This window comes from Bos mutus, chromosome 9 (genome assembly GCF_027580195.1).
Source record: "Bos mutus isolate GX-2022 chromosome 9, NWIPB_WYAK_1.1, whole genome shotgun sequence".
Taxonomy (NCBI): domain Eukaryota; kingdom Metazoa; phylum Chordata; class Mammalia; order Artiodactyla; family Bovidae; genus Bos; species Bos mutus.
The window spans coordinates 50939854-50964959 of NC_091625.1; the positions used below are offsets into that span (position 1 = coordinate 50939854).

A 25106-nucleotide genomic window follows, 5' to 3' on the forward strand; every position below is an offset into this window, starting at 1 on the left:
TTGTTTTTCTCCATCAAATATTGAAGTAATTTGTTGTATAATCACAGTAACTGAAATAGGCCCTTTGTACAAATAAGTAAATAGTATGTTTAGGGATCCTTGTCTCAGAATTTTAACTTAGAAATGGTTGAAGAAATCCCTTCATTTGAGGACTACTTGCTCAATGTTCTTATCCCCAGCTCCTACTCTCATTTACTACTGGGTTGCACTGGACTATGAAGTGGTACCAGGGCCAGGACTGGCAGTCTCAGTTGACAGCCCGTCACCCCAGGGCCCTCCTGTGACCCCCTTGCCATCTTCCCTGTGCTCTAAGCTTGTCAGCTGGCTGCCAGCTCAGTATTGCCAGATGATTCTTCTTCCCTCTTGGGCACTCCTTAGGCTCCTAGTCAATGCTGACAATGTCAGTTAATGCCAACCTCAGTCATCTTGGGCCATTTGAAGCTCTGAAATTATTGTGTATGTGCTTTCTAGAAAATCATTCCTGCTTTGGAATTTCTTCACATACTAATCTGCATTCAAAAACGTTTTCACATCATGGATAAAAAGGAGGTAAAATGATCACAATATGCTGTAAACAAAAAAGCAAAAAAAGGATTGGAGATATTTTGCTTCTCTTGGCAGCTCTCTCCCATCACCAGTGCCAAAATGCTTCCTGCCTCTTTATTCCTCTGCAGGCTTTTCTTCATGTCCTTGCCTTTGCCTGGAAATCCCCAGAATTGTGAGTGAGTGAATGAGTGAAAGTCGCTCAGTCATGTCCGACTCTTTGCGACCCTGTAGACTATACAGTCCATGGAATTCTCCAGGCCAGAATACTGGAGTGGGTAGCCTTTCCCTTCTCCAGGGGATCTTCCCAACCCAGGGATCGAACCCAGGTCTCCCGCATTGCAGGAGGATTCTTTACCAGCTGAGCTACTAGGGAAGCCCCAGAATTGTACCTATCTTTTTATCTCAGTTAAAAACTTGTTGTTTATTCACTAAGTCATGTCCAACTCTTTTGTGACCTCATGGACTTCACAAGACTCCTCTGTCCATGGAATTTAATAAATCTCCACATAAGAATACTGGAACGGGGAGCCATTTCCTTCTCCAGGGGATTCTCCTGACCCAGGGCCTGAACCCACAGCTCCTGCTTTGCAGACCATTTCTTTACTGCTGAGCCACCTGGGAAGCTGACCAGCCCAAGTAGCCATGCTTGGTTTCATCTTATCCAACTTTATGCTCCCTCAGAATTTTATTAAAAAAAAAGTATAATACTTTAAAATCTTCTTCTTGTGATTAAGATATCTGTACACATGGATTATGTCCTTGACTAGAAAGTGAGTCTCCGTTAGTGTTTATTTCCTTTGCATTTAGCAGAATGTCTTTCACATGAGAGATCCTCAATACAAGCTTGTTGAATTAAATTTCTGAGTTAAATTTCTAAATGACAAGGAACAGTGAAATAATATAAGGTTATCATATTGTAATAAAGTTTATATGATATGCATGTATTTCTTATTTATTATAATAAGCTTCAGAAATTTAAAACCTATCTGTCATATTATATATATACCAAACTCAAGTCAAGGATCTGTCCTTGACTTGAGTTTGGTATATATGTGTATGTGTACATAAGTATAAATATATATATATATATTTATATATGATATAAATCAGTGTCTCATTTCCTTCACATTTCTGTAAATTATTGTTCTTACTATTGGGGCTTAACTTTGGATTTAATTTCAGAAATGAATTCAAAGGACTTACCTGGGAGGAACAAGGAATTTTAGTGATGGCAAATTATTACACACACCTGGTGTTTAGTTTGGATTGTTGGTAGAAGTGTACTCTAATTATTTGGTTCTGATCAAGAATTAATAAACCCTTACAGCAGCTAAATGTGAAAATTTGACCATGGAAAGTGATAGAAAATATGATAAGAAGAAGCAAGAAAAAATTTTCTGTGTTTTAACATCATTTAACTTTAAGTTAAAAAGTGTTATTAGCATATTTCTATTTCAAAATATTTGCTAGATATATTGAATAGCTTCTATTTTGGAAGTGAGATAAACTACATAAAATAATTGCTTAGAACAAGTACACATGAATGAATTGTTCCTTACTAACAATATGATATACATCTTCCATTCAAAGATATTAATATCAATCCTTTCATTATGCAAAATTTTTTCCAGCTACAGCATTTCAATTAACATACCCATCTATTTCCATATGAACAGGGATCTGTGCTAATTTTATACTAATTCCTAAGATGAATAATTGAGATATTGGATGCAATGTCTCAAAAAACTGAATCTTGTTTGGTGCTTGAAGTAACAAGTCCTGAGCCATGAGTTAATCAAGAAAACTATACATAGGTCCTCATTAACATACCAAGAATCAGCCCACCAATAACAAAATCACTGAACATGCACATTTAATGGTGCAAAATTCAATCACACTTAACTCAGCCTGAAAATATCAGTATCTTAATAATTCCTTGTGTTTATATAGACTAGAAACTTTCCTGTGCAGAGAGTGAAGTTCTTTTGCATATCTTTGATTAACCACATTTAAGAGCAGATGCCATTATCCACACTTTACAAAATATCAAAAAGGTGAAGTAACTTAGCCAAGGTCATAGTGCCAGAGAGAGATCTAAATCGCTCTAGACGTCTTGGCTTCAATTAACACTCTCCTGAAGTCAGAAGTAAACAGGACAAAATATATTTCTACACGTGGATGCTTCCAGGATATTATATGGTCTCAAATGGTGCTGTCACCAACCTCTGCCTCCCTCCCAGTGCTATAGGCAATGAATGAGGAAGTGTGAAAAGGGAAGGGGGCACCTGAAAGCAGTTTTGAAGCCTTGATTCTGGAAAAGGATATAAATGGAATCCAGAGATGTATCTATGCATCCAACTACTGTGAGCTGTGACTTGGTCATAAACATTCCATAGTATGATTCAAGGACTGCTGTAACATGAACATTTGTGATCATGGAATCAGGCACAAAGCACTCAGTTATAATACAGACCCTTTAAAAATGCTGGAGGATGATGGTTGCCATGTATGTGGTTCCGGGGAGCCCCGGATGCTGGTCAGTCATGCGATAAAGGGTAGAGAAAGTGTGAAGGGGAGATGAAATTGCAGAGTTGTCCCAGGCTCGCAGTATGTCTCCAATCCTTCCTCAGATGTTACTTTGAGGCCTGGTTAGTATTTGTATCTGGAAAGGGAAATAAAACAAAAAGAGAGAGAGAGAAAGAAAGTAGGAAAAAATAGAAAAACTCAAAAGTTAGGGTCACACTGTTGTATGGGAGAAACCAATACAACATTGTAAAGCAATTAGCCTCCAATTAAAAATAAATTTAAAGAAAGAAGTTAGGGTTGATACTAGATCTGGATTGGAAAATAAAAGGCATATCTGCCCTCACTCCTCTGTCCTGTGACACTGGAAGGGAAACCCGTTTGTCACCCTGGATTAGTTTATAAATCCTTCTAGTTCTATCATTACTGTATCCTGCTTAAATAAAGAGGTTTTGACAATTATAGAACAAGAAAATTTATTTCCCCAATGCTCTAGTCTGTTAACTGCCCTCCCTGAATGCGTGAAAGTGTGGTGGTTCTCTTAAAGGGATAGCTTAAGGCACATAAAGTGCTACAAGGTCATCTCAACAGCAACAGGTAAAACAGCAAGATGTGCTCTGTTTAGATATGTCAACAGCAAAGCTCACAGAGAACGTGAACTGACTTGATTCAACCCATTTCCAGAAGATGAAGGTATATTAGAATCCTGAAGGAAATAAGGCAGGGAAAACTTTGCCCATAAATCAGAAATAAGGCAGAGAAAACTTTGCCCATAAATCAGCAATTACTGGTAGTTGGTCAATATCACAGGTTTGATAAAATGCCAGAGCCCATTAATGATATGAGACCAGTAAGTCTTTGGTCACAAAGTCACAGCAAGACCTTGCTCAGATTTACCCTGAAGCTTTCTGGGCTTCGAGCTGTTGCTGTGAATAACAAATCTTTTTCTTCTGCTCTCATTTCTGTGCTGTACTTGGACTTGGTAAAAACAAAAGCAGGCCAGAGCAGAACAGCCCCTAGAGACTGACATTACTGGTTGAGAACTTTGACACACAGAAAGCTAAACTCCTCCAGTTCATTCAGTCTTGGCCCATGCCAGAATTGTATCTACAAAACTCTGCTAATACTGGCTGCTGGCTTCCTCAGTTACCTTGCAAGATGGATCAGAGACAGTGTTCTGAGACTGTAGGGATGCCCACTTGTGGCATCACTTATAGATTTTTCTCTTGCATTGACTCTTTCAGTAAAATGAAAATAGAATCTGGACTTGGTTGTTATTATTCAGTTGTTAAGTCATGTCTCGATTCTTTTGTGACCCCATGGATTGTAGCCCACCAGGCTCCTCTGTCCATGGGATTCTCCAGGCAAGATCACTGGAGAGGGTTGACATCTCCTTCTTCAGGGGGTCTTCCTGACCTAGTGACTGAACCTGCAGCCCCTGCACTGCAGGCAGATTCTTTAACACCGAGCCACCACTACTTGGCCTATTCCCAAAGAAATTTAAAACCATCTAAAGGAGTCACACACATGTTTAACAAGATTCTATCCATTCAATACCTTGTTTAAGACTTCAGTCAAAGTTGAGATACTGCTCTGTAATATTGGTACTTGGTCTTGCCAAATCCTCATCATTCAGATACAATATTCGCAAGTGAAACGGCCTAGAGCGTTCTCTTCAAAGTGTAAGTCAAGCCTCAGTAGCATCCACATTGCCTGGGAGCTTGTTACAAGTTCAGAACTCAGGATCCACCCAAAATCAGAATCTATACTTTAATATGATTTCCAGGAGATTCAAATGCTCAGTAAAGTTTGGGAAGTACTGGCATATATGACTTTTACTATTTTTACTACAAATGGTATTTGTCAAGCATTCCCTGAAAAGAATGCCTACTTAGATTCCTACTTACAGTAAGAGGCACAGACAGAACTGAAATAGAATAAACCACCAAACACAATTTCTATGTGAGGTCCAACTCTCAGTCTAAATGAACATAAATGCTTATTAGTGAGAGAATAAATACTGATATTGTCCTTCCCCTCAAATGGCCCCTCCCATCCTCAAAATATGACCTTCACAAAAAGTAGCTTAAAAACCCACTCTTTTGAATTTCAAATACTTGTGTTGTTTCCCTAAGGAGGTACTTTTGAATGATTGCATTAAGTTTGTTTTCTTGCTGCACTAAAGACTATGAAAAAATATTCATTATTAGGGAAAGAGGACATCCAAATATGAAATTAGCTCAAGACCTCTCATCCTACAAAATAGTCCAACACTATATGAATAGCAATCTACTTAGGAAATAGTAAATAAAGTGCTTGGTTCCATAACAGATCGATCCTGCTGACCATTGTTAAATCTTGCTTGGCCCATCTCCAAGATGTTTGTGCTATCCTGGCAGCCGCAGGCATTCTCAGGGGGCAGGAGGCCAAGAGGCAGGTGGAAGGGGGACCGCTGCCAGCAGATCATCCTGGCTTTTCACCTCTTCTTTTAATGACTTGCTTTGTGAGTTATTTGATTTGGAGGAAAGACCCCCTACTCTAAAGCAATCAGATCGCTCACCATTAAAGGGTGAAATGATAAACAAGCAAAAAAAAATAGCAAAAGGATAGTGTATAATAGGGAACTTTATCCTTGGTAACATTTTGAGAAACCCTTTAAAGAGGAAAGTCAATTTCTCCTCAAAACTTGGAAAACTTCTACAATTTATAATCAGAAGAAAGAGAAAGAAGGAAAGCTATTTTTTAAATTTGTTCTCCTATATTTCTTTGACATGGAGGGATTTTTCCCTGTAAGGTACTGAGGATTCTAGTTACAAAATCCCAAACAGTTATAGCATCATAAAGAAGGATACTTAAAAATGCACTTTTAGGGAGCTTCTTGTCAGACGATGTTTGTCCCTTTACACACTATCCAAAAAAGAAACATAATCTGTTGCCTCTATTTTATTACATCATAGACAAATGGGCTTCCTAGCTGGCTCAGATGGTAAAGAATCTGCCTGCAATGCAGGAGACCTGGGTTCGATCTCTGGGTTGGGAAGATCCCCTGGAGGAGGCCATTGCAAAGTATTCCATCATTCTTGCCTGGCAAATCCCCATGGGCAGAGGAGCCTGGGGTCTACAGACAGTAGGGTTGCAAAGAGTTGGACATGACTGGGCAACTAAGCAGAGCAGAGAGGTGAGAGATACCGCTGGATGAAAGAAATGCATCGTCAAAGGGTACTGAGTTTGGGAGAAGCTTTATAATAAAGATTCATCAATTATAAATATTTCATTTTAAATTATGCAGAATAAATTATTCTTGGGGCATGTGTACTCACTATATAGATGACATTATTTATATTAACTTGATGAGGAAAATATTAGGAATCATTGGTAAAAATAGGATATACTTCTCTATGTGCCAATGGATATAACCTAGAAAAAAATTTTTTCATATTTTTCTTTTAAATAAATACACACATTAAGTTACAGGGGGGCCAGGATATTCACACTTGTGCCAGGGCACGAATAAATGAATGAATACTGAGTGTTTATCTGGATAGTTCAGTCCCCCAAGTCTTCTACTGAGGACAAGTCTTCTACTGAGGATTAAAAACTTTGAATTATATGGAACATTACTACTGAAACTTCAGAAAGTCACATGTTACTTTTGCTTTATCAGTATGGCAGAGAAACTGATCTTTTTCTATTGATTACTATGTCACCCTATGTATAGACCACAGGGATCTGCCTAATGCAGACACACATGGACTCTTTCAAAAGCACCTCCACTTAAAACAGGAGTAAGTTGGAAGGAGAGAGATTGTAGCTTCATTTGGGCTCAGTGGAGGTCCTGACCACAATCTTCATTTTCAAGCTGTGTGTTCCATCTATCACAGAACCATAGGTGTGAAGTTACCTCAGGAAGAGATCTATTTTGTCCACTGCTTCCAGGTGGAGTTTCTCTTTTATTCTCCACCACTGACAATCTTTTATTAACGCTTAAAATTTTAAGTAAATGATCCAAGCTACAGAAGAAAGAACAGTACACGTGAAAACATTAAAAAAATTTTTGGGGGTGCTGCACTGAGTCTTTGCTGTGATTTTCTCTAGCTGTGGTGTGCAGGCTTAGATGCCACATTGTATGTCACTATACCTTAGGGAAGTCCCCTAAAATATTTTTTTTTAATATTTCAAGATATCCCTTCTAGGCCTATGTAAATTGTCTAAAGGTTTATCTGGTTATTTTAAGCCATGTTACTGGTTTGTAATTAGTATTCACTTATTATTGGGCTTCCCTTGTTGCTCAGATGGTAAAGAATCTGCCTGTGATGTGGGAGACCTGGATTCGGTCCCTGGGTTGGGAAGATCCCCTGGAGAAGGGAATGGCTACCCACTCCAGTATTCTCGTCTGGAGAATTTCATGGACAGAGGGGCCTGGCAGGCTACAGTCCATGGGGTCACAAAGAGTTGGACACGACTGAGCAGCTTTCACTTCACTATCAAAGACATTAGCAGTTGTAAGTTGCTGCTGCTGCTAAGTTGCTTCAGTCGTGTCTGACTCTGTGCCATCCCATAGATGGAAGCCAACCAGGCTCTCCCATCCCTGGGATTCTCCAGGCAAGAACCCTGGAGTGGGTTTCCATTTCCTTCTCCAATGCATATAAGTTAGGAGACTTATATTCAAGTCCTGGCTTTGCCAGAAATTTACCATAAGCCTTTGAATCAATTATTCACTTTTTCTAGGCTTTTCTCTCTTCTGATGACAATGGGAAGGGTTAGACTAGAGTGAATTTGAAGGTTCTATTCTGACATTTTGTGAATTTGAAGGTTCTATTCAGACTCAATTTCTGATCTTCAATACATTTTACTAAATATTAATAATATTCATATATTTGCATACTACTTTATAATTCACAAAGTGCTTTCACATGTATGATTTCTTTTAAACCTCTCCACTGCCTGTGAGTTAGGCGTATTTCATAGACCCGAGGACAAGCTCAGATAAGTTGTAGCCTACCCAAGATCACAGAGTTACTTACATAGAGGAGCAGGATAGTCAGGTCTTCCTACTCCCAAGTTCAATTTTCTTTCTATTGTATTCAGCTCCTTCAAGGTTATGATAGTAAGATAGAAGCATGATTAGTAAAGGTTTTGTTAAATCATAAAATAATAACGTGGTATCATTAAACAAAAAAGACTCTGGATTTAAAATCACAGAAGTAGGTTTCACAGACAGTTCTGACACTTTGATTTGGGGAAGTCACCTAACCTCTCTGAGTCCCAGTTTCCTTATCTGTAAAAAAGGGATTTGGACATGACTTTGGGGCTTCTTGCTTAAAATTCGTATTTTCTTTTTAATGGCTGTGGCTATATCTAGACTAATTTTGTGACACATTATTGCTAAATTGAAGCTTTTTACTAGATTGTAAGAAGTTAAAAAAAGTACACAGAGAGACCACATCTACTGCTGATTATTCATGCTCTTTCACCAGCTGCATATTAAAAACCTTGGACTAATATTACTGAGTGAAAGTCATTTTCCAACAAACTAGTTAACTTAAAATTTCACAGAGGGGTAAATTATTTTGGCTGAGTTATGTAAGAAATGTATAGGACTGCATTTTCTGAGAGGTCTTTTCAGAAGAGCTTGTTTAGGAACCAGTAACAGAAAACCTAAGGGTTTTCTCTTCATCTGCCTGTGAAGACATTTTGGGTCCCTTGGGAAGAATGATGAATGAGATCTCTGCCTCTCTGGTATATTATCTCATTGCCACGCTTACTCCTTGCCATGAAAGCTTATTACAACTGGTAGACATTTCTTTCTAAGATGAAGAAAAATCGCTTGAAAATAGAGGTTATGATGGTGAGTGCTTCAAGAGTTAGAGACAAAGAAGAGTTTTGAACCTGCTGCTTCTTTGCCCGCCTTCCCATCTGAGTAGAACACTGTAACTTTTGAAGCTAACATAGAATAGATCATAACCAGCTTGCTGAGCTGGTGACTTTAAGCACAATTAAGCTTTGTTGGGACTTTATTTATTTGTAATAGCACTGTTATGGCGTGGGATGCTATTCAGTTGCAAACAACAGTCCATTTAATAACCAGGCATTAGTTCATCTATCAAATCAGCGCCATCACGAACTGATAAGTATCACCCTTTGCCTTGGCCTCACTTGGCTCTTCTGCCCAGCAAACAAAGCATACAACGGCATGGCCCATGAGATGAGAAGGTTGGAGGGAGAACAGATTGAACAATGATGATCAAAATTCCATTTACTCACAGAAATGTAACTTTGCCCTAGTCTTTTCCTTTCTTTGAATATAACCTTATATACACTCCAAGCAGGACTTCAAATGCCTTTAGAAACAAAACTAAACCAAAATACTGCATGAAACAACAGCACCAACTACTACATTTCTTACTCACCAAAAAAAGAGAAAGGTATGGGAGGGCATGCAGAAGATAGGCACTGAAAGATATGAGTAAGAATTTCATGGTATCATCACTTCTAATAATCAAAACTAAAAACAACTCAATGTTGATCACGAGTAGAATAGGTAAATAAATTAAGGCATATTTGGGCAACAGAAACTCAATAAACTACCACACTTAAAAACATAAATAACTGTCCCAAATCTAATGTTGAGAGAAAGAAGTCAGATTCAGAAGAGTGTATCATGTATGAACCTAACTATATAAAGGCAAAAGTTAGCAAAATGCCTCTCTGGTATTAGAAGTCAGGAGAATAGTTACCTTTGAGGAAGTATAAACAGTAGTGATAGGGTTCTGAGTGCTAGTAATTAATTTTTTTATCTGAGTGGTGAATATATGTGTATGCTCACTTTTTATTAAACTCTTCACTTATATTTTGTGCCTTTTCTGAATATATTTTAATACTTCAATGAAAAGTTTATTTAGAAATTAAATGAGAACCTGTTTTAGGAAGACTGATTCTGAGTACTTCATGGACATCAACTCAAGTCTCACTGGCAACCATAAAAGGGTCAGTTTCATTTACTTGTAATTAATTTATTATTTGCAATCCACTCTTTATTTTAGAATAGATCTAGATTTACATAAAAGTTCCAATGATGGTACAGAGAGTTCCCTTATACCACTCATCCATTTTCCCTTTATTGTTAATATTGTATGTTAAATAGTGTGTTTGTTACAACTAAGAAACTAACACTGGTATATCACTATTAACTAAACTAAAATTCATTCATTACTCTACTACAATTAGTTTTCCCACTAATGTTCTTTCCATGTTCCAGGATCAAAAATACCATGTTACATGTAGTGGCCCTGTTTCCTAAGGCAGAGAGCTCTGGTCTGTGAAGATTTCTCAGTTTTTTTCCCCATGAAAAAAATTTGGCATTTTGTTCAGGTATTTTATTAGGATACCTGGACTTCCTGATGCTTTCTCAAGGTCAGACAGGGTTTATGGGTTTTGAGGAAGACTATCACAGAGATGAAGTACCCTTTTCATCACACCATGTCAAGATATATGCTATCAACTTGGCTTATCACTAATGGTGTTAACTTCCATCTGACCAAGATTGTGTTACCCAGCTTTCTCCACAGTATAGCTACTTTTCTCTCCTTTCTATATTCTTTGGAAGCAAGTCACCAGGTGCTGGCTACACTCAAGGAGAGTTGAGGGTAGAATGGGGATTAAACTTCAATTTATTTAAAAAATTTCCAGTTTTGTATACAATTTATACTGTACATCATATATTAGTTCTGTTCAGGTATATAATTTCTAAGAATAAATATACTTATTATTTTGCCTCTTTAGGAGTAATTAGATAGCAAGTAATGTGTAGTTTTATTCATTATTAAATATTTTTTCATCTTAATGGAAACCGTGCAATATGCAAGATAAATATGCAAACTAAAAAAAGGGTAATATTGTATCTATTGCAAATACATTAAAATGATTAAGGGAGACCATGAGATCATCTTCTTCAACAGAGGTAATAATCATGGGCTTCGTAATGTTGGGAGGGAGATGAGCCTGCAGAAAGGATTTGTCTGGGACAGAAGAGTTTTGCAAACTTGGTGAAGTATCCCTTTAGAACACCTATTACTTTTGTTCCCCTTTTCTTCTGAGAACATTAACACCCATAATCCTTGTGCATCCTTTGACCCAACAACTCTAGACTGAAGAAGCCCTAGCTCTGCTACATTACTGATGGAAGGCCGATTAGAGGAAGAAATTCTTTCCACAGCACATGTGCAACCACTGCCCCTTGAGGAGTAACTGGCAATTCGTAGGGTACCACTCAGGCCAGGACCGCAGTAGGAAGCTCCTCCCCTCGGCCTGGGAGGGGGCGGTCCAGACGCCGACGTGGCCCCGCCCCGTCCCTGGCTCCGCCCCTCAGCGCGGCTCGAGCGTCTTCCTTCCGGGTAGCCCTGGGCTGGGCTCGCCGCGGTCTCGCCGCAGCGCGGGAGCCTGGGATCCGCCCCCGCGCCCCGGCCTTCCCGCGCCGTCTGGTCGCTGGTGAAGCCCACGGCGTGCGCCTCTCCCGGACCCTACAGGGTACGGCCCTTCCTTTACTTCTCCCTCCTAGGTGTCTCCGTCTTCTTTCGGCGCTGGGGCTGGGCCGGGCCCGGGCGGAGGCGCTCTTTGGGGAGCCCGGGCGCCCGGCAGAGGTCCCCGCTCCGGCTTTCCGCCCCCGCCGCCAGCTTGCGTTTGCTGGGCTTGCTGGGGACCCTGCAAGCATCTAACTTACCTCTGGCGCCGCTTCTCTGCACGGCTGTCTGCTAGGCGTGAGGCGTCGCCCAATGCGGGCGGCGCAGGGTTGTTTACGCTGAGGGGTTGGCAGGTAGCGCTGACCCTGCAACCCCGAGTTGGCCACCCTCCCGCCTGTATACTTGTTGCTCCTGCGCGTGCTACTTTGATTTCTCTTTGGCACCCGATGGTTTTCGCCTAGTCAGGCCAGTGTCTTAATTCAGGACTGCCACGAGATGCCCGGCAGCAGCCCTGTTTCTGTGTTTAGAGCTATCATTAGAATGCAGTGAGATGGTGAGCATTCACTTGGCCTCCTTGTCAGCCTGTTTGCAGTGGGAGCGGTTTTGGATTTCCTTCATGGTTTCCCAAATACTCGTTGCCACAAAGCCTCTCATTTAGTCACTAGTTAAAATATACAAGTAATTAGAAAGTCAAGATGCTATAAACCTGTGATCAGGTAGTTGAGGGGGCGTCTGGCTTTATGCCTTGGAGGACTCACAAAGTGCGGGGATCTTGTTTGCTTTGATGTATTAGAGGACACAGTCTGCCTTTACTGCTTCTTGGCATGCACTCTCTGGTGTCTTAAGTTCAGAATATTAGTACATTTCCCCCTCTAAAGGTCACTTCATGCTTGTGTTGTCCTGTATTACATATTGTACCTGTTGGCTGAGTAGAGGGAGATTTTCCTGAGACACCAAGGCTTCTCTAGTCCTTTATTAGATACTAAGCTCTTGGGGGAAAGGGACAGTTATATTTACTCTTTCTAGTGGTACTGTGCGGAGAAGGCAATGGCACCCCACTCCAGTACTCTTGCTTGGAAAACCCCATGGACCGAGGAGCCTGGTAGGCTGCAGTCCATGGGGTCGCTAAGAGTCAGACACGACTGAGCGACTTCACTTTCACCTTTCACTTTCATGCATTGGAGAAGGAAATGGCAACCCACTCCAGTGTTCTTGCCTGAAGAATCCCAGGGACGGAGGAGCCTGGTGGGCTGCCGTCTGTGGGGTTGCACAGAGTCGGACACGACTGAAGCGACTTAGCAGCAGCAGCAGCAGCAGTGGTACTGTGTGCATCACCCCATAGTAGACACTCTACTTGTTCATTGAATTGGATCCTTCTTTCTGCACTTCCTTTCAGAGTACAATTTCTTTTCTTCCCTCTTACTCCCTTTTTACTACTACCCCCAAAATCCCTCCAAAGCAGATTTTGGGCCCTGCGTTTTCATACTCTTCCCTTTTATTATGGACGTAAAAATCAGAGAGGTCAAATCAGTATAGATAGTTATATCCTTTTTACCAGCACCCATGATCCAGTAATGCAATTATAGGCCTGTGTATGAGGCATCTTAAAATGTTGCTATTTATCTTTTACTTCTAACCATGGCCAGTAAAGGGAAAACTCCCTCTTATTTCTTAACTGTGTTAGTTTCATTGCCGCATCCTCTTTAACTTTTGCTGTGATGAACGTAATCAGTTTTAACTTCATGGGTCTAACTCTGGTATCCTCTTAAGAATGGTGTTTTGCCACATGAATTGTATATGAATATACTCCTTTATTTTCTTCTAGTACTTTTAATAGTCTTATTCTTCATATTTGGGCTTCCCAGGTGGCTCAGTGGTAAAGTATCTGCCTGCCAATGCAGGAGATACCGGAGATGCAGGTTTGATCCCTGGGGTGGGAGGATCCCCTGGAGAAGGAAATGGCAACCCACTCCAGTATTCTTGCCTGGAAAATCTCATGGAAAGAGAAGCCTGGTGGGCTAATCCATGGGGTTGCAAAGAGTTGGACATGACTTAGTAACCAAGCATTCTTCATATTTAAGTCTTTACCTCAATTATATTTAATATAAGCAAGGAAATAAAGCACCCCTTTTTCTCTCGTAGTTGTTAGCCATTGTCCCCATCAGCAATTGTAGAATTCCATTTTCCCCTACTGATAGCAAATACTGTTTTTATCTGAGGCCCTAATTCTAGTATATTCTTGAAACTTTTACTGATTAATGTTCAGCAATCTCTGGCTTCCTGTGCTGATACCATGCTGCTCTTATTACTTTAGTTTTATAATGTGTTTTCATGTCTAGTGCTTCAAACAGTGCTTGGCATTTGTAGACATCTCTAAATAGTTTTGAAATGAACCCATTTAGAGAGAGTAACTTGACTCCCTTTTTACCCCTTCCTTTCTGCCCCACCCCTTCCTTAAAGTGTCTTGCCTCTTGAAATTATTTTTTAGCTTGCCTTCCTCATGGTCAGTTGAATTATTAACCATTGTTAAATAAATCCCTTCTCTTGCTAAGTTAGAACTTGCCCTGTTAGAGTTGCTCCTCAGAATTATACCTAGAAAAGCAGCTTGATTCAAAATCTGGGTGTCTTTTGACTTTGTGTTGTGTACTAGTGAGTGTTGCTCTCCTCTTCAGTTAGGACTCAGGATGTTCTGTAGCTGGTTTCAGTAGCTCTAAGGGGTAAATTGGGTTTCCCTGATAGCTCTGTTGGTAAAAAATCCACCTGCAATGCTGGAAATAGATAGCTCAGTTGGTAAAAAATCCACCTGCAATGCAGGAGACCCCAGTTCAATTCCTGGGTCAGAAAGATCCACTGGAGAAGGGATAGGCTACCCACTTCAGTATTTTGGGGCTTCTCTTGTGGCTTAGCTGGTAAAGAATGTGCCTGTAATGCGGGAGACATGGGTTCAATCTCTGGGTTGGGAAGATCCGAAGATTCCCTGGAGAAGGGAAAGGCTACCATCTCCAGTATTTTGGTCTGGAGAATTCCATGGACTATAGAGTCCCAAAGAGTTGGATGTAACCCAGTGACTTTCACTCACTGACGAGGGATAAATGCCTGTAGACGTGATCCCTGAGACTGCCCCATGTCCATTTTTTTTTTTTTTTAAATGATTGAACAACTTAAATATAATGACTTTTCAAGTGTTGTTATAATAGATACTTAGAAATGTTATTAGATCATAAAATAAATGCATACATTCTTTTAGAGAAGCAATACAGAACTAGCCAAAGGATAAAGTAAAAATGTTGTGTGTCCATCTCTCTAGTAACCCCATTCCCCAGAGATCGTCACTTTTAATCATTTGTTCTCTTTTCCTTCCAGACATTAAAAATACATGTGTGTAAGTCTATGTGCGTTTCATAACTAGCAGTATACTATATATAATGTTAAGTAACTTCCAGTTAGTAATAATTGATGAACATCTTTCTATGTTGATGCGTATAACTATCTTTTAAAAGTCTTTTTGATATTTCATTGTAGGAATAACCTAAAATTTAACCAATCCCCTGGTGATATTTAGGCTATTCTGAATTTTTTTCTATTAGAAACAAAGCCTCACGGATTCCTACTGTGTGTATATATTTGCACATTTATTTAGTTCCTTAGTGTGAATGCTTAGACATGGTATTGCTGGGTCAAAAGTTATATACCTTTTTTAAAAAATAAAAAGTTACATATGTTTTAAATTATGATAGATCGTTCCATATTTCTCTTCAAAAGGTTGTTGTCAGAGTCAGTTTATACAGTTTCTGAAAATGTTGCCTACTGTTGCTGTATCATTGCCGGGAATTGTCAAGATTGAATTTTACCCTATTTGCAAGCTCACAGTTTCACGGATGCTGGTAGAAGACAGGAGCCAGCAATAACAGTAGCCAGAGATAATTATTTAAACTAATAATTATTTAAATTAGATAAGTTTAGATAATTTTATCTAATTAGATAATTAGATAAAATTATCTAAACTTTAGAAAGTTTAGATAATTATTTAAACTTTTTATTTTATATTGGAGTACAGCAGATTAACAATTTTGTTGTAGTTTCAGGTAGACAGCAAAGGAACTCATTCATATATATACATGAATCCATTCTCCCCTAAACTCCCCTTCCATCCAGGCTGCCACATAACATTGAGAGAATTTCCTGTGCTATACAGTTCTTGTTGTTTTTTAGTTGCTAAAGCCTTTCTTGGTTATCCATTTTAAATATAGCAGTATGTACATGTCAGTCCCAAACTCCCTAACTATCCCTTCCCCCAGCAACCATAAATTCATTCTCTAAGTCTGTGAATCTATATCTGTTTTGTAAATAAGTTCATTTGTGTATTTTTTGAGGCTTCCCTGGTGGCTTCAGTGGTAAAGAATCTGCCTGCAATGTAGGAGATGTGGGTTTGATCCCTGGGTACAGAAGATCCCCTGGAGAAGGAAGTGGCAGCCCACTCCAGGATTCTGGGAAATCCCGTGGACAGAGGAGCCTGGAGGGCTACAGTCCATGGGGTCCCAGTCCATAGGGTTTCAAAAGAGTTGGACACAACTTAGTGACTAAACAACAACAAATATTTCTTTTTATATTTTGCATATAAAAAATGTCCTATGATATTTCTCCTTCTCTGTCTGACTTCACAATCTCTAGGTCCATCCATGATGCCGCAAATGGCATTATTTCTGTATTTTTAATGGCTGAGTAATATTCCACTGTATGTATTTACCACATCTTCTGTATCCATTCCTCTGTCGATGGACATTTAGCTTCCTTCCATGTCTTGGCTATTGTACACAGTACTGCAGTGAACGTTGAGGTGCGTGTATCCTTTCAGACCATGTTTTTCTCTGGATATATAATTTCCCTGGTGGCTCAGATGGTAGAGTCTGCCTGCAGTGCGGGAGACCTGGGTGCTATGCCTGGGTTGGGAAGATCCCTTGGAGAAGGGAATGGCAACCCATTCCAGTATTCTTGCCTGGAGAATCCCATGGAGAGAGGAATCTGGCGGGCTTCAGTCCATGGGATCACAAAGAGTTGGACATGACTGAAGTGACCAACACTTTCACTTCACTTTCATGTGCCCAGGAGTGGGATTCTGGGGTGATATAGTAGCTTTATTTTTAGATTTTTGAGGAACCTCCATACTGTTCTCCTGGAGAAGGCAATGGCACCCCACTCCAGTACTCTGGCCTGGAACATCCCATGGATGGAGGAGCCTGGTAGGCTGCAGTCCATGGGGTCGCTAAGAGTCAGACACGACTGAGCGACTTCACTTTCACTTTTCACTTTCATGCATTGGAGAAGGAAATGGCACCCTACTCCAGTGTTCTTGCCTGGAGAATCCCAGGGATGGAGCCTGGTTGGCTGCCGTCTATGGGGTCATACAGAGTCGGACACGACTGAAGTGACTTAGCAGCAGCAGAAGCATACTGTTCTCCTTAGTGGCAGTACCAATTTACATTCCCACCAAGAGTGTAGGAGGGTCCTCTTTTCTCCACACCCTCTCCAGCATTTATTGTTTATGGATTTTTTTGATGATGACCATTTTGACTGGTGTGAGGTGATAACTCAATGCAGTTTTGATTTGCATTTCTCTAATAATTAGTGATGCTGAATATTTTTTCATGTGCTTTTAGGCCACCTGTCTTCTTTGGAGAAATGTCTGTTTAGATCTTTTGCCCATTTTTTGATTGGGTTGTCTGTTTTGATGATACTAAGCCTCAAGAGGCTATCTAAAATGCAAGCTTCCTGATGGGAGGGACTGGCAGTGTGAAGAACTGGTTCTTGCTCTGGTGGTTAGGGCCTTGCTCAGTAAAACTTTAATCTGTTTGTCTGCTGCTGGGTGGGGCTGTGATCCCTCTCTCTTAGTTTGGCCTAAGGACCTAGCCCTGGAGCCTACAGACCCTATGGTCCCGCTTACGGTGGCCTCCAAGAGAGCTCACATCAGTTGGTACTTCCTAGAACTGCTGCTGCCAGTCCCCTTGTCCTTGAGGTGAACCACTGCCACCCCACACCTCTGCAGGAGACCCTCCAACACCATAGGTAGGCTTGGTTCAGTTTCCTGTGGGGTCACACACAGCTCCTTCCCCCTGCGTCCTGCTGTGCCCAAGATTTTGTGTGTACCCTCTAAGAGTGGAGTCTCTGTTTCCCCCAGTTCCATGGAAGTCCAGCAGTCAAATCCCACTGGCCTTCAAAGTCAGATTCCTTGGGGATTCCTAGTCGCTTTGCTGGACCTGCAGGCTGAGAATCCTGATGTGGGGCTCAGAACCTTCACAGTAGTGGGAGAACTTGTGTGGTTTAATTGTTCTCCAGTTTGTGGGTCCGCCACCTGGCAGGTATGGGATTTGATCTTATCCTAATTGCACCCCTTCAGCCGTCTCATTGACTCTTCTTTGTCTTTTAACGTGGAGTATCTCTTGTGTCAGTTTCAGCATCTTTCTGTTGCTAGTTGTTCAGCAGTTAGTTGTGGTTCCAGTGCTTTCCCAGGAGGAGGTGAGCACATGTCCTTCTCCCATTCTTTTCTTCTGTCACTTCCTCGAACCCTGATTTCCACAGGGTGATGTGATGAGGGCCAGGTAGTTCAAGCATATGCAGTAGATTACATTATAGGAGTGAAACCCTGAGTTTAGGGAACCTGACTGTTCATAATAGGCTGCAAGCAAGTCTGCCTAACCTTTACCCTAGAGAGAGACATTATCTTTATTATGCTGGATAGTAAAAAAAAGATCTGCCCTCTACTGCAGAGGGAGACTTCTCTATCTGCCAACAATGTTCGCTGTATAAAGACCTTTGATAGGATAGTCTGGAACAGAGATTATCAGTGTCCCTGCTTATGAGATGTGCAGAAATGTGAGAGACCTGTGAAGAATTGTTCTGAAACAATCACTGCTAAAATTATCATTTTTTACATTTTATGATTTTATGGATGACAGGTGCTTTTACTGTTTTAATTTTGCATTTGTTTGCTTATTGATGGAGTTGAATATCTACTTGCCTGTTCATATTCTTTGCTTAATTTTCTGTTGATGTTCCTCTTTTTCATGTTACTTTGTAATAGCTCTTTATATGTCATGGCTATCAGTGACTTGGTACACCATTGCTAGTATTTTTTCATAGTTTATTCTTTAAATGCTTTTTCTGGGAGCTTTTGCCATATTGTTTTTGTTGTTCAGTCACTAAGTCTTGCCTGACTCTGCGACCACATGGACTGCAGACACCAGGTTCCTCTGTCCTTCTCTACCTCCCAGAGTTAGTTGGTGATGCTATCTAATCATCTAGAAAGTTTTAATATGTATGTTGTCAGTTCTGTATTCTCTTCCTTTATGACATCCTGAGTTTCCATCCCAAGGTTATTAAAATGCTCTTTGTACATACTCTCTTACTGGATATTTTGTGTTACTTATTTAAATTTTAAAAAATAGTTTCTTGGATAATACAGTTGACCCTTGAATAACATGGGTTTGACTTGCAGGAATCCATATACATATGGATTTTTTTCAGTAGTAAATGCTCAGTACTAAACAATTCACTGTTGGATGAACCTAGGGATACAAAACTGTGGATAAGGAGGAACTGTGTATATGCATGGCCAGTTGTAAGTTATACATGGGTTTTTAGCTGCACAGAAGGCTGGTGCTCCTAACCCCTGCATTGTTCAAGGATCAACTGTATTCTAAATTTACTTTTCTAAGTGTGAGACATTCTCCCAAAATATTTTTGATAAGCTGTCATTTCCCTGTTTTTTGGCTTGACACATTCCTTGTACCATGTCACTATTTAGTGTTTTCTCAAAACTGATAAATCAGTAAGCAGAATATATTAGTCTCTTACCGTGACTATGAATTTGATTGGATTCATCTTTATAGATGTTTGTTCTTAGTGGATTTCAATCTTACAAAATATAAAATATTTTTTGCTCTGTTTGATGATTTCTGATATTACTGTTGCTATCTCTGTCAGTTTTGTGTGTACTGGATAGATTTTTATTGCTCATATGTTTCTTTCAGTTACTTACATCATTTTGCTTTACTCTCTTATAAATATCAAGCATCATTTAGTCAGACTTTTATTTTTCCTTCCAACCTTTGCTCTCCCAACCTGAAAGTTTGTGTTTATTATTTATTTTGCTTTGTTAAAGAACTTTTTATAAAAGACAATTATAAGTTCACATGCAATTGAAAGAAAGAATAAAGGAATATCTTAAGTGTACTTCGCCCAGTTTCTTCCTGTGGTAACATCTTGCATGACTGTAACACTATAGTACACCTGGAGAATTGACATTGACCCAGTCTACACGCTTTACTCAGGTTTCCTCAGTTTTCATACCTTTGTGTGTGTGTTCTCTGACATTTTATGTAGATCTTGTCACCACCACCATAGTCAAAATGTAGACTCACTCCATTACAAGGATCCCTTGTGCAAAGGGACTTACTTTTTCACAGGAAAATTTAACCTATTCGTATTTACTTTTTTTCTTCCCTGAAAGTTTGGAAATTCTAAAATGATGTAGAACTGACTTTCTTTTGCCCTTATTCCTCCATTTAATGAGGCAAGACCTTGACTCTTTGCCTTCCCCACATTCTTGGTTCTATTGATTTGATTTCCTTTCATATCACTTCTGTTTTCCCCTAACCATCCTTTTCAACTTTACTAGTACTGCATCTGTAATGATTTAGATTTAACTATAAGGTCACTGGTCACTCGAATATTGTGTCTTCCTCTTTTAAAGTTTATTTACTTTAATTCATTTGTTTTTTGACTGGAATACTTTCTTGAGTAATGTTTTTAAGAAGAGTTATGGGAGGAATACTTGCATGTCCAGAAATAGTTTCTGGCTTGTTTTTCTATGTGAATAAAACTTTGAGTCAGTTCTTTTTCCTTTGTAATTTCTAAAATGTTCCATTATCTTTTAGCGTTTTTTGAACTTTCATCAGCCTCATCTTGAATTCACTTTATATAGATGTTGGGTTTCTTGCATCTGTGTTCCTATTTTTTCATTTAAATTTTCAATTTATTTCGACTACTATGATTTTAATTTCTAAAAATTAAAAATTTTTAATTAGCTTATACTTGTTTTATGGAGCCTATGCCATGTTAATTCACACTAAAGATAATAGTTATTATTTTAAAACACTTCTTCTATTTTTTGTGTTAACTTTTGTTGGAGACCGGTTGCTCTAATTGCCCAAGTTGCTTTTAGGTCTTTAGGATGGATGTCTAAGGCCAGGTGAGTTGGTCGGGGCTCTGAGATCAGGCTTTGCCCTGAGCATAATGAATGAGCAGAACATGTCAACTAGTAGATATTTATCAGGGTGTGCTGGTCAAAAACTGACTAATAAGCTAGGATGCCCATGAACAACCCAATTCTGGGATACCAGATCTCTAGCCTGTCTTGGTCCACAGCGAAGACTGAAAATAAAAGCATACAGAATCGTTTCATTGCCATAAGAATTCCTTTGTGTGGCCCCTTTGTAGTCATCAGATTCAATCCTGTCTTCTTCCCTAACTCCCCAGTAAACACTGATCTGCTTTCCTTCCCTATAATTTTACCTTTTCCAGAGTATCATATACATGAAATTAAACAATTGTGTAGCCTTTGTGTGTGTCTTCTTTCACTTACAAAATGCATTTTAAGTCATCTTTGCTGTTACCTGAGTTAGTAACTCATTCTTTGTTATTACTGAATAGTATTTCACCGAATAGGTGTAACACTGTTTATCCATTTGCCTGTTGAAGGACATCTTGGACATCTCCAGATTGGAATGAGAATGAATAAATCTGCTCTAAACATTTGTGTACAGGTTTTTGTTTGAATATAGGTTTTAATACATTTGAGTAAATATCCTAGGAGTGGAATGCTAGATGGTTTGGTAAGGGTATATAACTTTATAAACTTTCAGACTTACCCAGAGTGACTGTACCATTTCGTATTCCCACCACAAATGTTTGTAGCATCCAGTTTGATATCATCTTAGAATTGATTAATCTGTATTTAACTGTTCTCAGATTTAAGATATTAAACACTATCTGTCTTAGGGTTTAATCTTTTGAAACTGCTCCTAAGTAAAACATTTGCCAGGATACACAAAAGTATGTCATAAAAGAAAAATAAATGATAAATTGGACTTAAAAATTAAAAACTTTTCTAAAGAGAAGCTATTTTCTAAAGATAAATCTGTTATCAAGTAGATGAAAAGGCAAGCACAAATAGGGAGAGACTGAAAGAAGCCATTTGCAAAACATATATCTAGAAAAGATTGTATCTAGAATGTATAAAGAACTCTTACAACTCAATAAGAAAACAAAAAAAATGATTAATATAAAGACAATTAAAAAATGGGAAAAATACCCATTTCACTAAAGAAGATACATGTGGCAAATAAAGACATGAAAATAGGACACATCATTACTAGTCAATTGAGAAATGCAGACTAAAACCACAAGGTGTCATGACCCACCCACTGGAATGGCTAAAGATCGACAATAATAACTGTTGGTGAAGATTTGGAGCAACTAGAACTCTCATACATTGTTGGTGGGAATGTAAAATGTTACACTCATTTTGTAAACATTTTGGTTCTCGAAACAACCCAAATGTCTATCAGCAGGTGAATGAATAGGTCTGCTTAATAGAGATGATTCAGCAATAAAGGAACAAATGACTGATAAACATAACAAGAGGGATAAATCTCAGTTATGCTGAGCAAAATAGACATAAAAGTACAGACATATTTCACTTTATGTAACTAGAATAAAAGGTAGTCTAATTTATAGTGACAACAGCAGTATTTTTTTTTTTTTCCCTGGCACAGGGAATGGATGGGTGATTCAGTTTAGTTCAGTCACTTAGTCATGTCCGACTCTTTGCGACCTCATGAACCACAGCATGCCAGGCCTCCCTGCCCATCACCAACTCCTGGAGTCCACCCAAACCTATGTCCATTGAGTCGGTGATGCCATCCCCTTCTCCTGCCCTCAGTCTTTCCCAGCATCAGGGTCTTTTCCAGTGAGTCAGCTCTTTGCATCAGGTGGCCAAAGGATTGGAGTTGCAGCTTCAACATCAGTCCTTCCAATGAACACCCAGAACTGATCTCCTTTAGGATGGACTGGTTGGATCTCCTTGCAGTCCAAGGGACTCTCAAGAGTCTTCTCTAACACCATAGTTCAAAAGGATCAATTCTTCTGTGCTCAGCTTTCTTTATAGTTCAACTGTCACATCCATACGTGACCACTGGAAAAGCCATAGCCTTGACTAGATGGACCTTTGTTGGCAAAGTAATGTCTCTGCTTTTTAATATGCTGTCTAGGTTGGTCATAAATTTCCTTCTAAGGAGTAAGCGTCTTTTAATTTCATGGCTGCAGTCACCATCTGCAGTGATTTTGGAGCCCAGAAAAATAAAGTCAGCCACTGTTTCCAGTTTCCCTGTCTATTTACCATGAAGTGATGGACGGATGCCATGATCTTAGTTTTCTGAATGTTGAGCTTTAAGCTTTCACTTTCATCAAGAGGCTCTTTAGTTCTTTTTCACTTTCTGCCGTAAGGGTGGTGTTATTTGCATATGTGAGGTTATTGATACTTCTCCCCGAAATCTTGATTCCAGCTTGTGCTTCCTCCAGCCCAGATGGGTGATTGGGAGAAGAGAAATTTTTTATTGGGTTGGTAAAAAAATTTGGGTTTTTCTGTAACATCTTATGGGAAGACCCAAACTAGCTTTTTGGCCAACCATTATATCTTGGTCCTGGTGGTGGTTTGCATTGTTATATGTCTTTGTCAAACCTCATTGAACTGTACACTTAAAATGGAGTACATGTTTTAGAATGTAAATTATACTCCAAAGTTAATTTAACAGTATTATGCCATTTTAATTAATTGCTCTTTAGCTTGAATGGCTAGCAGTGAGTGACATACCTATGATTTTGTACTTGGATTTTTGTTAGGAAGGCTAACTAAATTCAGTTATTTTTTTATTAGGTAAAATACTTTTTATTTTAATGTACAAATGTATCACTGCTACTGCTGCTAAGTTGCTTCAGTCGTGTCCGACTCTGTGTGACCCCATAGACGGCAGCCCGCCAGGCTCCCCCGTCCCTGGGATACTCCAGGCAAGAACACTGGAGTGGGTTGCCATTTCATTCTCCAGTGCATGAAAGTGAAAAAATAAAGTGAAGTCGCTCAGTCGTGTCTGACTCTTAGCGACCCCATGGACTGCAGCCCACCAGGCCCCTCTGTCCATGGGATTTTCCAGGCATGAGTACTGGAGTAGGGTGCCATTGCCTTCTCCGAATGTATCACTACTATTTGGCTAAAATAAATTTACATTTACCTTGCGGTTTTAAGAGCTAGAGAGGTTTTTTTTCCTTTCTTCAGTGCGTCCATTTAAAATTATCTGCAACCAGATATTCTTAAGTTTTAATACTGTAGGTTTTAGTTAAATATACATCATGTGTCTGTTAAAGGTTTCGGGTTATTCTAATTTATAGTTCTTCCAACTCAGATGATTTATTCCTACTCATCATAAATAATTAAGAAAAATGTAAAACAGATAGCATTAGTGGCATTTGTAAGTAAGGTACTTTATAGTATCATGCCTGTGTGACTAGAAACTTCCTTATTTGTCACTTGTGAAATAGTATCTTTGGTAGAAAGAGGGTTTCCATGTCTATTGTGTCAGAAAATTACAATTCACTTATCCTACCGTTATGTGGCTTTTTTTTTTTTTAACATTGACTCCTAAATTCCTTTTTCTTGCTACTAAGATTGCTTGTGAAATATTTCATAAATTTAGATTTGCTTGTTAAAGTATAGGAAAGAAAGAGAAGAAATAAAGCATTGTACAGAACTAACCATTGTCAGTTCCTAGTTTAAGTTGGTTCTAAACCTCATCCTTTGTTTCTGACAAGTTTATTCCTAGTTTCACTTGTTAGACATTTCCTGCTTCATTCTCACCATTTGGGTGTTAACTCAGCAGAAATTCTGAAGAGCCCATTGTGTTCCATAGTTTTTGTATTTTCAAGGCCTACCTTGATTTCTGGAAGATTTTTGTTTACCTCTTTGGTTTTGAAGTATTTTCCCTGGCCTTCAGGTTTTTCTTCCTGGTTGCTTCTCCTTTTACTTTATTTGCCTGGGTTTTCAAATAGCCATGAAGCTGGTCTTTTTCTTTGTTCATCCACATGGTTCGGTTAAACTCTACCTGTTTATTCTGTATTGGGACCTTGTTGATTAAAACCTGTAGTCATAATAAAAATGTTGCAACTGGAGAAGAATTTACATAGAGGAAGAGAGAGGCACTTAATGTCATAATATTCCGCCCACAGTAGTCTCCTTACTGACACTTCCGTGTGTTTTCAATGTAGTGCCTTGTGAATAATGATGGAGGAAGAGGGATGCTTTTGTAAGACTCGACCTTTGGTCCTCCCTCGTGTATCTAATAGCAGAAAAATACTAACCTGTCTTTTTTACCCTTATTCTTATTTACTGCCCTTTTTGGCCTATCTCTTCTCTTTTACTCTGAAGTTATCTCTCTCTCTCTCGCTTTTTAAAGAACTTTTTCATCCACA

At 39.3% G+C, this 25106-nt stretch overlaps 1 protein-coding gene and 1 long non-coding RNA gene across 3 annotated transcripts in view; one reads left to right on the forward strand and one right to left on the reverse strand.

Moving 5' to 3' along the window:
• Nucleotides 1–2772: 2772 nt before the first annotated feature.
• On the reverse strand, nt 2773–12025 carry LOC138989168 (uncharacterized). The gene is made up of 3 exons (XR_011465379.1): nt 11789–12025; nt 8094–8160; nt 2773–3208 (listed from the first exon to the last, which is right to left on the reverse strand). It is a non-coding gene; the product is annotated as an uncharacterized lncRNA (long non-coding RNA).
• Nucleotides 11441–25106, forward strand: part of FBXL4 (F-box and leucine rich repeat protein 4) — a 76657-nt gene continuing 62991 nt past the window's right edge. For both annotated transcript variants that reach the window (XM_070376569.1, XM_070376570.1), the window contains exon 1: nt 11441–11595. The gene's annotated coding sequence lies outside the window, so the exon portion shown is untranslated. The remainder of the gene's footprint in view (nt 11596–25106) is intronic.